The sequence below is a fragment of the Notamacropus eugenii genome, chromosome 1 (assembly GCF_028372415.1).
Source record: "Notamacropus eugenii isolate mMacEug1 chromosome 1, mMacEug1.pri_v2, whole genome shotgun sequence".
NCBI classification, from domain to species: domain Eukaryota; kingdom Metazoa; phylum Chordata; class Mammalia; order Diprotodontia; family Macropodidae; genus Notamacropus; species Notamacropus eugenii.
Window position 1 is genome coordinate 254,071,552 of NC_092872.1, and position 6,000 is coordinate 254,077,551.

The 6,000-nt window shown below is 39.5% G+C and overlaps 1 long non-coding RNA gene across 2 annotated transcripts in view; it reads right to left on the minus strand.

Moving 5' to 3' along the window:
- LOC140517378 (uncharacterized) overlaps window positions 1-5,554 on the minus strand; it is a 29,397-nt gene extending 23,843 nt beyond the window's left edge. Inside the window, exon 1 of one of the 2 annotated variants that reach the window (XR_011971568.1) lies at window positions 5,330-5,554. This is a non-coding gene — a long non-coding RNA (uncharacterized lncRNA). The remainder of the gene's footprint in view (window positions 1-5,329) is intronic. The other variant, XR_011971567.1, reaches the window with a different exon arrangement.
- Between the last annotated feature and the right edge of the window lie 446 nt (window positions 5,555-6,000).

Genomic DNA, 6,000 nt, shown 5'->3' on the forward strand with positions numbered 1-6,000 from the left:
GCTTCTAACATTCATTTTTAAAACTTTGAGTTCCACATTCTCTCCCTTCCCCCCTCCCCACCCACCCTTATTGAGAAGGCAAGCAATTGGATGAAGCTTATACCAGTGTGGTTTGATGGGAGTTCATTATCTTCCCTGTCGATTGATAGACCTCAGGTGAGGCTGTTGATGGAAGCTTGATTCAGCAATTGTTTGGTATGGAGGCCTATACTTTGTGCTGGATGCTGGTGAGGCAAGGTCGCCAGGTGTTATTGAAAAGAGAGTATGCACTCTGAGGTGAGGTTTTGCTTTGGGGTTCAGTTTTTGGAAGAAGTTTCATGTGCCAGATGAGACTCTGGGAAGTCATTTTAAGAATCCCCCTGACTTAGACAACCCAGATGTTGGCTCTTCCCTCTCGTAACAATGTGTGTTTACATTGCCTATGATCAGACATCTGGAAACCCTGTCTATTGGTCCTGCTTGTATTTTCTCTGTTTATGTATGTGTTTCATTAAACTGATTGTTGACCCTTCAAAAATTGCCTTACTTTTCGAAAAACACCTGTGTAATAGGCCCTCCTGTGTATGCTGGTGTTCTTATGGCTCCATGTGGTCATGCAAAACATCTGCATAACAGTGATCTTGTGAAAGACTAACTAGATTTCTCTCTATGCTGTGCCCCTGTCTGTTTGCTCAATTTTCTTATTTGACCGGTCCTTCTATCAAAGTGTTTGCTTCCAATAACCCCTCACTCCAATCTGCTGTCCCTTCTATTATAACCCTTCTCTTATTCCTCTCCCTTCTGCTTTCCTTTAGAGTAAGATAAACTTCCATAACAATTGAATGTGTGTGTTATATTCTCTTGAAGAAAAATCCAATGAAAGCAAGGTTCACTTACATCCTCTCACCTTCCGCTTCTTTGCCTCCACTGTAAAAGTTTTTCCTTTTATGTGAGATCATGTGTTATATTCTGCCTGTCCCTTTCTCTTTCTGCTATTATATTCCTCTCAACCCTTAATTTTCTTTTATAGATATTGTCCCTTCATATTCACCTGACCCTGTGTCCTCTATCTCCATTTCTCTCTCTGTCTGTCTCTCTGTCTTTCTCTGTGTCTCTCTGTATCTTTCTGTATATACACACATACATATACATACACACACATATATGTATACATATAGGATCCTTCCACCTATCTTAATACTGAATACTGAGAAAGGTCTCATGAGTTATAAATATTTTTTCATGTAGGAATGTAAATAGTTCAACTTTAGTAAGCCCCTTATGGTTACTCTTTCCTATTTACCTTTTCATGCTTCTCTTGATACTTCTAGTGAAAGTGAATTTTTTCCCAAAGACATCATAAAAATGGGAAAAGGTCACACATGTACAAAAATATTTATAGCAGCTCTCTTTGTGGTGGCCAAGAACTGGAAATTGAGGGGATGTCCTTCAGTTGAGGAATGATTGAACAAGGTGTGCTATATCAATGTGATGGAATACTATTTTCCTATAAGAAATGATGAACAGAAGACTTCAGAGAAGCCTGGAAGGACTTATATGGAATGAAACTGAGTGAAATGAGTAGAACCAGGATAACATTGTACACAGTAACAGCCATAGTGTGCAAGGACTGTTAGTGGTAGACCTAGCCCTTCACAGCAATGCAAGCACCTAAAATATTCCCAAAAGACTCTTGAGGCAAAATGCCATCTGGATATAGAGAAGGAACTCTGGAATTGGAATGCAGAATGAAGCAGACTCTTCTCTCTTGTGTTATGTTATGTTCTGGTTGTTTTCTCTTATGGCTTCTCCCATTCATTTCCATTTTTTTATGTAACATAACTAATGCCAAAATATGGTTAATAAGAATGTGTCTGTAGAACCCATGTAAGATTGTATGCCATCTCAGGGAGGGAGATGAAAGGGAGGGGGAGAAATCTGGGACCTGTGGAAGTGACTGTGGAAAACAGAATACAAATAAATTAATTTTTAAAAAAAGAAAGTGAAATTTTCTATTCTGCTCTGGTCTTTTCAAGAAGAATGCTAGGAAGTCCTCTCTTTCATTGAAGTCACATTTTTTCCCCTGAAGTATCATACTCATTTTTGCAGGGTAGGTGATTCTTGGTTTTAATCCTATCTCCTTTGACCTGTGGAATATCATATTCCAAGCCCTTTCATCCCCTACTCTAGAAGCTGCTAAATCCTGTGTTATCCTGACTGAATTTTTACAATACTTGAACTGTTTCTCTCTACTTGCTTGTAATATTTACTCCTTGATATGGACACACTGGTATTTGGCTCCAATATACCTAAGTTTTCCTTTAGGGGTCTCTTTCAGGAAATTATTGATGAATTCTTTCCATTTTTATTTTACTCTGTGATCCTAGAATATCAGTGCAGTTTTCATTCAGAATTTCTTGGAAGATGATGTCTAGGCTCTTTTTTGATCATCGTTTTCATGCAGACCAAGAAGTTTAAATTATTTCACCTGGATCTATTTTCCAGGTGAGTTGTTTTTCCAATGCATTATTTCACATAGTCTTCCATTTTTTCATTCTTTTGTTTTTGTTTTGTAATTTCTTGATTTCTCTTCAAGTCATTAGCTTCCATCTGCTCCATTCTAATTTTTAAAGAACTTTTTTCTTCAGTGAACATTTGGACCTCCTTTTCCACCTGGTCAATTCCACTTTTTAAGGCACTCTTCTCCTTATTGGCTTTTTGGATCTCTTCTGCCAATTAAGTTAGTCTATTTTTATAGCTGTTATTTTCTTTAGAATCTTTTGAGTCTCCTCTAGCAAGCCATTGACTCATTTTTCATGATTTTCTTGAATTACTCATTTCTCTTCCCAATTTTTCCTCCACCTCTCTTTCTTACTTTTCAACGTCCTTCTGGAGTTCTTTCACGGCGTGAGAGCCTTTCACACTTTTTAGAGACTTTGGATGTAGGAGTCTTGACCTTGCTATCTTCCTCTGGTTGTATTCTTTGGTCTTATTCTGGTTCTATGTTTTGATCTTCTTCATTCAAAAGGATAGAAGACAGTACCGTTCACCAAGAATGTAGTCTTCCATGTTCTTATTTTGTCCCTTTTGGGGGCATTTTTCCAGACAATTACTTGACTTTTGAGTCCTTTGAGATCTGTAAATTCTTAGTTCCTCCAACATGGTATGATCAGAGGGGAGGTGTTTACTCCTCTCATGGCCTGTACTCTGGCCTATGGAAAACCATATGGACTTTGTTCTGCCCTGGAACTATGAGTAGAATTCCATCTCCACAGTCAACTCGAGCTCCATCATGCAAGGACCCCCCCTCACCCCAGGCCTGCAACTCAGGACTGAGACCAAGGTCAGTCACTGGATTGCCCCACCTTCTTTAGGCTGAGAGCTCTAGAAGCCACTGTCACTGCTCTGCGGCTCAGCCTGGGGCTGGAGCCTGACCAACTTTCCCTCTCAGCCAGGTGAAAGACCTTTCTCACTAACCTTTGAAGCTGTCTTTGGTGTTTGTGTGTTGAGATATCTGGCAATCACAGCAGTTATCCATGATTCAGCACATTGAAGCCTCATCCAGTCCCGTCTGTTCTAGCAAGGCCCATGCTGGGCTGTGCTGCACTCCAAGGCTGGTACAAAAGACTCTTCCTGTTGGTCTTCCAGGTTGTCTTGCGTTTGAAACAAGTTTCGCTCTGCCTGTCATTTTGTGGCTTCTGCTGCTCTAGAATATGTGTAGAGTCATTGTTTACATGTATTTTAAGGCCTATGAGGGGAAAGCTCAAGCAGGTCCATGCTTCTACTCCACCATCTTGGTTCTGCTCCAGGTTAGTCTATTTTTAATGATGTTAATTTCTTCAGCATTTTTGGATCTTCTTTAGCAAGCTGTTAGCTTGTTTTCATGATTTTCTTGCATCACTCTCATTTATATTCTCAATTGTTCTTCTACTCCTCTTATTGAATTTTCAAAAATCTTTTTGAGGTCTTCTATGTCCTGAGACCAGTTCATATTTTTCTTAGAGGTCTTGAATGCAGGAGTTTTGACTTTGTTGTCTTCTTCTGGCTATATATTTTTATCTTCCTTGTCTCCAAAGATGCAAGAAAATACCTCTTCACAGGGAATGCAAGAATCTGTAGTCTGTTTCTTTTTAGCTGGATTCCTCATTTTCTGAATCATTTACTCAAGTGGAGGTCTCCAGAAGCACCCTCTGCTTCAGCAGTGGCTCTGAGGCAGGGGCTGGAGCTCCCCTCTCAACCAGGTGAGACATCAATCCCACTGACGTTTGAAACTGTCTTCAGCATTTGTAGGCTGAGAAGTCAGGAATCCACAGCAGCCACCATCAGTTCTGTCCCCAAGGCCTGGTCCTGCTCAGTCCAAGCTGGCATGACCCACAGAAAGGCAATCCTTCCCGCCCTGGTTGGATACAACATACCTGTTCCAGATTGTCTTTGACTGGTAATTTGCATCTACCTGCCATTTTATGGCTTCTGATGGTCTATAATTTATTAAAAGTCATTTTAAAGGTCTTTTGAGGAGTTTTTAGGGAAGACCTGTAGTAGGTCCCTCTTTCTACTCCTCCACCTTGTCTCTTCCTTCCCTTTTTAAGTTTTAAGAGAGAAAATAACAGAAAGATCTTCAGAGATTTCTTCCCAAAGGTACTCAAGGGGGTAAGGATTGAAGTCCAACTTCTCTCCCTTCCTCCCTCCTGCACCAGCCCCAATAAGAAGGCAAGCAATTTAATATAGGTTTTATATGTGAAGTTATGCAAAACTTTTCAACAACAGTCATACTGTGAAAGACTAACTATGTTTCTCTCCATTCTATCATGCCCCCAATTTATTCTATTTTCTTTTCAAAGAATCCCTCCTTAAAAGTTATTTCCATCAAATGTCCCCCTCCTCCCATTTGCCCCACCTGTTATCATTCCCTCCCCACCCTGACTCCACACTTATCCTCTTCCCTCCTACTTACCCAAGGAAAAGATACGTTTTCATAGCAAATAGAGTGTCCATGTTATTCCCTCCTTAAGCCAAATGCAATGAGAGTAAAGTTCACTCTTTCCCTCTCACTTCCTTCCTCTTCTTCCCCTCTATTGAAGATTTTTCTTGGCTCTTTTATGAGACAGATAATTTACCTCATTTAATTTCTTCCTGTCTCCTCCCAACATATTCCTCTCTCATCCCTTAATGTTATTTTAAAATATCATCCCTATTCTACTCACTTTGTGCCCTCTGTCTATGTGTATATAATCCCTCCATCAATCCTAATACTGATCAAAGTGTCAAGAGTTACAAATATTATCTTTCCATGTAGGAATACAAAGAGTTTGACTTTAATAAGTTGCTTATGATTCTCTTTCCTGTTTACCTTTTCATGCTTCTCTTGATTCTTGTATTTGAAAGTCAAATTTTCTATTCAGCTCTGGTCTTTTCATCAGGAATGCTTCAAGTCCTCTATTTCATTGAAAGACCATTTTCCCTTTTCAGGTCCATACAATCAGGGATCTTTCGGGTTTGCCACCACTGAACAAGTTAATGAGACTGGCACCTGAGGATACGGTGTGTTCTCATGTTCATCAAAGGAACAGGCTAATTTGCCTTGAAACAATCAATGCTATTGATTTCCCACAATGACATTTTAAGTAAACAAATTCTTATCCCTAACAAAAAAAAAGACCATTTTTCTCTGAAGTAATAAACTCAGTTTTGCTGGGTAGGTGATTCTTGGTTTTAATCCTAGCTCCTCTGACCTCTCGATTATTTTGTTCCAAGCCCTTCAATTCTACAGTTAATGTAGATGCTGCTAGAACTTGTGTTATTCTGATGGTACTTTCACAATACATGAATTATTTCTTTCCTACTGCTTATAATATTTTCTCCTTGACCTGGCAGTTCTGGAATTTGGTTACAATATCCGTAGGAATATTTCTTTTGGGGTCACTTGCAGGAGGTGATCAATGCATTCTTTCAATATGTATTTAACCCTTTGTTTCTGGAATATCAAGGTAGTTTTCCCTGATAGTTTCTTAGGAAATGATG